The following is a 9,547-nucleotide window of genomic DNA, read 5'->3' as shown; positions in this document are numbered from 1 at the left end:
AAAAAAAAACCGCTGTAGCCTAGGACCAACCCCATGACAATTATAGGAGAATCCAGTGGCTGAACATGGACAGTGATGATTCAAATATGTGGACCAAAGTTTTGAGCCCCGGGAGCAGGCCGAGTTGAGAAGCTCAGCTCCACTCTGATCTCGCATTCCATTTCTACTCTGGAACCTCATCTTGTGTCCCAGTTTGAGTAACTGCTTCTTAGTCTCATACCTCTGTGCCTGATTTATCAGCCTGCTAACCAGGATTTTGTTCACAGTTCTTTTGGAATGGGCCCTTTCTTATTATTCTTACCAGCCATCAGTCTCCCCCTCTCCAGGACCAATGGGGTATTCTTGAACCCCCGTCCTTATTGAGATAATGTCCAGCTGCCAAATCTTTCTTGTTCTGGCCCTCGGCCTGCCTGCTGGCTTAGCCACAGTTGCTTTCCCTGGGTGCCTGCTGTTCCCCTCGCCTCCACCCCTACTGACTCAGCAGCAGAGTTTTCTGTCTCTAGCTGGACTGCTGTAATGCAGGCTGCTTGCCTGGGCCCTCCAGGGCCACCTGCCCACCTATCAGCTGGACACCATACTGTGTCTACACCCGATGGAGTTTCTTCTATTAGCTGCGGGTTTTCCTATCACTAACCTGAGTGCATTCAAAGAATTGTCTTTTATTCTGAGATTATGTTATTCCTCACTTTTTGGTGTAATAACGTCCTTTCTTTTAAGAAATCATGGCCATAGTAGAGGACAACTGAATCTTGACAAAATAAAAAAAAATTTAAGTGAGCAATCCTATGATTGCTAAAGGTTTTTTTTTGTTTTGTTTTTTTTTGTTTTGTTTTTATTTTTCATGCATTGAACCAAAAAATCCCCAGACTTGAGAACCATTGGGCTAGATGATCTCAAGCTATCTCCGCCTCCAAATGGGAGTTCAAGCATGACGGACAGGTCTTGTTTCAAGATCTCCAGATCTGTCTCTGCTTATCAAGGTCAGTGCCCCTTTGCTGACACACAAGCTCCTCAACTTCCCTTTCTCAGACTATACCTCCCTGAATTACAACTCCTTCTGTAGGTTGTCTTGGATAAAATTCTCATTTCAACAAACAACCTAAGAGCAAAAATATTATCAGTGATCTCCAAGGGGCCAAGGGTTTTACGGCTAAGAGGCACTTGATACCATCTAGCTCTGTGGGTCCCAAGTCTGGGGATTTTATGGTCCAATAAGTTAAAAAAACAAACAACTTTGGGGTAGTTATAAGGTTGCTTGCTTTCTGTATCTTGCCAAGATGCAGTTGCCATCAACTATTGCCATCATTTCTTTTTTTAAGAAAGGGCATTATAACACTAAAAAGTCAGAATGGACATAATCTCAGATTAAAAACAATCCTTTGAATGTAATTAGTTTAGTATTGTAAAGAAACTGCCTATACTGTTCTTAGTTTACTTAGTTTGATGTACATCAGTGAAAACCTGGTCAGAGACTAGCATTAGTTCTCAGAAAGCTGATGGAGAACATAAATTTAGTTCAACACCTACATTTTACTGGTTGAGAAACTGAGACAAATAATTTTCCCTAGGTCACCTGGAGGTCAGCAGCAGAATCTGGACTAAAACCCAGCTCTCTTGACTGCCAAACTAGGCTGGGCCAATGTCCATGTACTCTGAATCTCTCAGCTGCTGGGCCCTTCTCTCTCTTTTTTCTTCCCCTTTCTCTTCTTTTCTTTTGTTTTCTTTTCTTTCTTTCTTTCTTTCTTTCTTTCTTTCTTTCTTTCTTTCTTTCATCTTTCTTCTTTCTTTCATTCTTTTTTTTTTTTTTTGAGACAGGGTCTCTCTCTGTCACCCAGGCTATAGTGCAGTGGCACAATCTCGGCTCACTGCAGCCTCTGCCTCCCAGATTCAAGCAGTTCTCCTAAATCAGCCTCCTGAGTAGCTGGGATTACAGGCATGCACCACTACAGCCGATTAATTTTTGTTTTTTTTTTTTTTTTTTTTTTTTTTTAAGCAGAGACGGGGTTTCAGCCTGTTAACTAGGCTGCTCTTGAATGCCTAACCTCAAGTGATCCACCTGACTCAACCTCCCAAAGTGCTCGGATTACAGGCGTGAGCCACCGTGCTTGGCCCCCATTTTCTTTATAGAGTCTACCCTGCCACTGGCTCCTACCTCTCTGGTGCTAGCAAAATTGTCCTTCTGACACCTCTGATGCCCTGCTGCTTCAATTAAAACAACAGATGGGAATAAGAAAGGAAATGATCATGACACTTTTCATTCATTAACTGACCACTAAGTGCCAGGCACTGTGCTAGACATATTACAAATGTTAGGTCAAAGCTTTTAATAAGCCTGAAAGGTCAGTAGTAGTGTCTCAATTTGTCAGGTTAGAAAAATGAAGCACGGAGCTCACTTCCCCCTAGTTGTGTGATAGTAAAATGTCAGAGCCCTGATTTAAATCCCACTCAGCTCTGTTCCAAAGCCCTCTCTTCTTTGCATCACTTCCCCCCTCAGAACAGAAATAGACAGCCTGAATCAAAGATGCAGGTCTAGATTTAAAAAATACAGAATCACAGGCATACTTCTAGATCTCTGACTTTTTGCCTTTCTTCTTGTTGTCAATATAGAGCACCAAACAACCACACTCATAATTCCTGTCCCATGATCGTAAGTGTACCTTGAAGATTCAACAAGATGCAGCTTGCCACTTAAACCCAGCCCTCACAGTGCACTCGATAAATTATGTAAGTGGCTAAGGAAATCAAATCTGTGTTTGAACTTAATGATCTCAGTGATCTCTGAAGGTTCCCATGGATAATCCCAGAATTGCTCTAATCTGCATTTGTGTACATTGATTAGTACTTGTTATCTGGGCTAGTCCAGCCAACACAGCCTAATTACTACAAAATGAGTTCTAGGACATGCTTTAATTCCCAGGTTATCTTATTATCCAGAGGTATTGGCCCTTATTATTGTTATTCTGGGGAGTTGGTGTCAAGAAACAGGGAATAATTTGACAATCTTGGGAAGAAAGATTGAAAACTGGGCTAGCATAAAAGCCATTGAAATTTCTTGGTTCAAATTTGTATAGAAATTATTCTGCTGGATCAGGAAAGAGGCACCAAAAAGAGATCCATATGGAATCCCAATTCAAATGTAAACCAAAAAACACATCACTATCTATTTACATAAATGAACTTCCCTTTCTCAGAACTTCCCTTTGTCTCAACTCACCCCTCCTCAGAAAGGGAAGCTACATTTATGTATGTATGGGTACATCATTTCTTTAAGGGAAAGGACAGTGTCTTATTTATATTTGCTTCCTAGCACATCTAGCAAGTTTTCAATAAATGTTTATAAAATTAAATGAAATATTTCTGAGAAAAAGTAAGTAGCATAGAAAGGTAATTGACAAATATCACATAGAAACCAAAGTATTTATTGACCACTCATGAAGTTTGTAATCAAAGGATTGTGGCTGGGGAAACCAGTTTGACATCATCTCATGTATTAATCTTCCTAGGGCTGCTGTAACAAATTACCAAGAAATGGGTGGCTTAAAACAATGGAAATTTATTCCCTCACACTTTTGAATTCAAAGTTGGAAATCAAGACATAAGGATGTCACACCCCCTCCAGAGGCTCTGAGGAGATTCATTCCCTGCCTTTTCTAGCTTCTGGTGGTTGTTGGCATTCCTTGATTTGTGGCCACTGTCTTCCATTTTTGCCTTCATCTTCATGTGGCCTGCTCTTCTTCTGCATGTCTTCCCTCCTCCATCCACCTAGATAATCCAGGATGCTCCCCCATCTTGAGATCCTTAATTATATCTGCAAAAGTCCTTTCCCTACATAAGGTCACATTTACTGTTTCCAGGATGTGAACATACCTTTGGTGGCGGTGGCATGGTTCGGGGGCAGTCCACCATCCCAACCACTGCACCTACTGTGATGCCAAACTTTATATGGAACCTGAAACCCAGGTTCCAGCATTGACCTGGCTGTGTATTACTGAAGTATAGAGAAAAAATATTGCAGCTGGAGAGAAGAGGCGAGCATAAAGGGGATAATATTTGAAAAACTATTAAGTTTATTATTCCTCTTCCCTTAAGTTGTGCTCTCAACCACTGTTTCACAGACCCAGGGATGAAAGGAAAGGAGATGACACACTGAGAAAGATGATTAAGTATAACTAAGGAGAAGTCCCATGCCCAGAGGAGGGAATAAATGGCCCTCATCTTTCAGGCTTTGAGGGCTTGTTGGGAAAGAGGTTAGAGGTGAAATGATAAGCTGTGTATCTTCCCCCACTCTGTGCTGAAGTCCTGGAGGGAAGAAGCATGTTAGGTAGGTCTGGGGAAGCCAAGAGCAGAGGGGTTTTCTCAGTAACTTAAGTGAGAATTGGGAAGGCAATAGCCTCACGGGTTGGAACCTTCAAAACAACCAGAGCTGCTACAAGGCCAAGCAAAGAAAGTGCCCAAGCTAGCACTCCTAAGCTGCGGGACTGTGGGGAGCCTGACAAGATCTCTTCCATTCTGCAAGAGGGCATGTGCCAATAGCAGGGATCCAATCTAATGGATTCCCACAGTGCAGGCAGAGGAGCCCTCGAAGGCAGGCTGCCTAAGCTGGGAATAAATGGGACCCAGAGCTAGACTTCAGGGAGCATGGACAGATCTGCAAGAACCAAAGCAAAGCCAACTCACCAGACACAGATGGAGCCAGGAGCACAGGCCACAAGCCATGACCAGTCATACAAGTCAGTATCAGATGCCCCTAGGGGCTTGGAGAACATGAAATATCAATTTCTCAGAAACTAGAGGACAGTACAAAGGCACGCGCCTGTCAGCCAAGGACCCTTTTTCCCAGCCCCAAAAGTTTGTGTAAATCTTCCCCTCCAGACATCCCCAGAGCTGTACTGGAAAGGCACAGGAGAGTAGAAAATCGAAGTCTGCCATACCTAAATCATCTATTGACATTGTTGGTTGGAACTACATTTAACAATTTGCACTGAGTTAGGTGTCCCCCACATTCACCTTACCCTGGCTACACAGTAGGTTTGGAGTACACAAAGAAGTTTCCATCAGTCATGGAAAATGGAAAAGCTGAATTTTCTTTGCACATTTGTGAGGGTTGGTTGCCATGCAAACATAAACAACCAAAAAATGAGTTGAACTTTACATCTTAAACGTTAGAAAAAAATTATCTTGCAGCATTCAGACTGGACATCAGTAGTTTAAGATCATTAGTACAGTACTGCATAGCCTAATCCTCCACACTGGGAAGATCGAACGCTAGAACCTTGCAGAGTTGGAAAGGCATCTGTTCTCTTACTCCCAGATGTGTCCCCAAACCATCCTCGACTTTACTTCATTCTCTACTTCATTCCATTCGTTATATACGTACTTACAGAGGACCTTCTTAGCATGAGGCAATGTGTTAGGTCCTGGGATAGAGAGAGGAATAAATTAGGGGCTCTGCTCAAAGAATGCAACTATTCACAGCCCTAAATACACAGACCAAAGTCTTGGTAAACTAACAATACCTCTGAAAATCCAATCATACTTTCATATTTGTTAGATAATTGTTATGTAATGAAATATTTAATAAGGCCCTTTGATTCTGTGTAGAGTCTGTCTGAGCCCAACATTTACACTTTTGATTATTTTCTTGACAATATTCGATGGTCTATTTATTTACAGAGAAACTGCCTTCATTTATAACAGACAGAATATTTAGGTCGTGCCAAGCATTTTTATTTTTTCTTTGTCTGATTACTAAAAAAAGGATTGTACTGAACAGGAAATAGCTAGATAAATAATGCACCAAAACTTCTTGCAGGACAACCATTTTTGGACTTATTCAGGCTTTATAGTGTTATATTTCAGACAATGGTGAATGAGTTCTTAGTGTCACATTCAATAATTATTTAAATATTAATTTCTCCTTCATGTTAGTGAGTGTTATCCTGCTAAATCCATACTTAGCATTCTGAGTAGTTACTCCCTCAATGATGAAGACATTATTAATGATCCATTTTGATAAAGTTAATCATAATTTCCCACTCATTTTTCCTTTGCTGCCTTGAAGTCATGTTAAAGCAAAGGGTGGGAAGAAAGCGGAAGGACAACGTGAAGACATGGTTTGCAAAGAGCAGCTGCCTTGTCTGAGAAGGAAAAAGAGAAAGCTTCATTTACTGCTTCTCTCCTGCCTTTTCCATTTTAAACCAAAAACCACCACTTTCAAACTTCTTTCTAGAATAATACCAATCCTTCTATACCTCCAGCCCAGAAGATTCACAAACAAGCGACATGAATTTTTGTGCGAGTGCAGTTATGGCCCATCATTATTAAATGTCTCTTGGTGGACGGAAGAGGCACTTCATCACCAGCAGCCATTCATCAGCTCTTGCCGAACTGCTCACATCTCTGACCTCAGCAGCAATAATGCCACATCAAATAGGCCAACTACCCAGTTTAGCAGCAGAGCAGAGAGCACAAGCTGGCTTCAAGATTAAGCAAGCTGCTGCAGGCTTCCATTCCCAGGAGCTCCTTGGGCTGATGTTGTATTGATTGAGAAACTTTACCAGTAAGTATCACAAACAATAGCCAGGTCAACAATCGGTGATGCCTGAATATGAATTCCCCATGGGGCTGCACTCTGGGCCAAGGTGCAGCTATCATGACGTCTGAGCACAGGTTGAATAAGGTTTCCCAGGAAGGAAAGAGTGAGAACTTACAGTCTGAAATGACATTTAAGCAAGTCCATATGGGAACAGAATGAGAGACAATGATGTAATTATCTATTCCCCAGCTTCCAACTGCCACAAAAACCTGTCATCTCTCTGTGTTTACATGTTCTCCAAATCTTCTACTTCTGTGTTTTAATGCTTTTTGGGGTCTACTAAGCCCAATATGCAAACTCAGGTAGTGTTCAGATTAAACAAAAAAATAAATATTCCCATATAGCAATATCCATCCCATTTTCATTTAAGAAATCAGAAGATAACTTTTTGGTATATGTTCCCCTATCTTCTAAAAAAGTGCATTTAATTTTACTTCATATCAGGTGAGCGCCAAATAAGAGAATGGGCATATATCTTTCAAGCATATTTTTATATACAAATTGTATTTTTTGACAAGGTAATTCTTGTGAAAATGGTCCTTATGATTGGGAGAAGTGTTTGCAGCAAGGTAATTGCACATAATATCAACTGCAGGCAGTAATATTCAGACTCGTAGAGGGCAGTGGTATAGTTCCCAGGTGCTGATGTGTGCATACACATACACATGCATGCATGTGCACGCACACTCCCATCCATTGTGTATGATCGTTCTCACAATCTCATATTCCAGTGCATGCAGGATGGGATGCTGCTGTGTACATGAACAGATTCTATTTTTTTGGGAAAAAGGTGGTGCTATTCCCCTTTCAGTGTTTCTGCTAAAGTTTCACTGACCTCCTTTCTCACCCTCTGGAAGACATGGTTGATCACTCTCAGCTCTGAACTCTTTCTGTCCTTTATACACACTTTATTATTGTACTAATGGTAGTTATGTGTATGCCAATCTGTCTTCCCTTCTAGACTATGAACTCCTCAGGAGAAAATATTTTATATTATTAATTTGTGCCTTCCTAGGGCTCAGGGCAGTGCCCTGCACGTAGTAGGTGCCCTGGAAATCTGTTCCAAACTCAACAGTTGAATTGGACATGGAAGATACAGCTAGTTTTTCATCCAGTATCTAATTTATTTTTCCCCTTAAGTAGGATTTCAAGTTTTTTAAAGGCAGCAATCTGCCTACCTAAAAACAAACAAACCCACTACTTTACTTCTTGTCAGATATAAAGTCTAGAGGCTGCATCTATCTGGAAAGCTCTTACTTTCCTTATTAGAACAAGCTTATTGGACATCCACTTCCTGCACTTCACCCTTGACTCTTCTTCCATCATGAGCTGAAAATGTGGGGCTGGAAGTGAAGTAGCCAGCCCCAATATTGTGATCTAGATAGGGAATGTCAGATTATATTAAGTTTTACCCAACATCAAAAATTGTTTTAATAAAAAAATCTAAGTGGAGGATAAAAACCACAGGCAAAAAGAGCCTTGCTTCTGATGTTATTTTTGACACTTTCTTTTGGTGGTAAATGGCCATTCTCCACCGAGTGCCTTGACAACACTGACTATATTTTGTAGTGGCAGTTGCCAGTTGAATGACTGGCAACCTTTTCCCCTCTGGTCCTACAACCATCATATCTGTCTCATGGAGATTTATTTTATAGTGACTGAACATCGTAGATCCCATTTTTGGCAATGACAGGAAGACAAACCTCAAGAGGCCCCAACTCTAGGAGATAATCTTTCTGTCATTATACCAATTCTGTTGCCCTGTACTATGACAGGGATTGCTTATTGCCCCTCAATATCTGTACTCTCCTTTCTCCCTTTCTAGTAATAGAACACATCAAGTTTCAGCTCAGCACATGGCAGCCCATAGCTATAGGCCATATTTCTCTCTCTCTCTCTCTCTCTCTCTATATATATATATATATAGCTCAACACTATATTTCCTATATTCCCTTGCAACTAGGTATGGTCACATGACTGTGTATTGACCAAAGCAATGTGAGTTGAAGTAATGCAGAGAAAGTCTGAGTCTTTCTATTTAAAGGAAGATGATTGCCATTTGCTTCCTCTTTTCTCATTTCATTGGGCCTGACAAGTGGGTAGAGTAGTGATGAACTATCTTTGACCTTGCAAATCAGAGCAGCTGCCTGCAACAGAGATTTGTAAACTATGATCTCTGGGCCAAATTGAGCCCACTGTCTGTTTTTACATGGCCTACAAGCCAAGACTGGTTTATGTATAGGTAAATGGTTTAAAAATAAAAGGATGAATAGTTTGTGACCCATGAACATTATATGACATTCTAATTGCAGTGTCCATAAATAAAGTTTTATTGGAACACAACCATACTCATTCATTTACATATTGCCTATAGCTGCCTTTGTACTCCAACAGCAGAGATGAGTAGTTGCAACAGAGACCACATGGCCCACAAAAGCCTAAAATATGTACTGTCTGGCACTACAGAGAAAGAAATTGCTGACCCTTACAGTAGAGGATGGTACAGCCACAGGATGGATGGTGCCAGGGCTCTGACTTTTGAAAGGCAACCACTCTACCTCCCAGGCTGCCTAGAGGCTCAGTTTGAAGTGAGACAAAAATAAACTTCTATGTTTAAAGTAGTGTTATTTGGTCTCTGTTAAAACAGCTGAACCAGACAGAATCTTGACTAATACAATTATCATAATACACTTCTTAAGTATTGTCAAAGACAAGCTACAGTTGAATGGGAAGAAAAAGGAAAAACTTTCTTCAAATGAAGCAAATGCCTCATACCACTGATGTTTCCATAACCATTTGATAGGTTATTTCCCCAAGGTATATGACAGGGACCATTGTTCATTCTTGAGAGTGAAAAATATGATACAATGGGGCTGGTAGAAGATTATTTTAGTAGTCCCAGCATAAGGAAAATTGAAGTAGAAGAGAGCTTGTCAATGAGGTGTTTTTTTT

Source organism: Mandrillus leucophaeus, unplaced genomic scaffold (assembly GCF_000951045.1).
Source record: "Mandrillus leucophaeus isolate KB7577 unplaced genomic scaffold, Mleu.le_1.0 Scaffold40, whole genome shotgun sequence".
NCBI lineage: Eukaryota > Metazoa > Chordata > Mammalia > Primates > Cercopithecidae > Mandrillus > Mandrillus leucophaeus.
The sequence above is the reverse complement of the archived record's forward strand: the minus strand, read 5'-3'. Positions refer to the sequence as shown.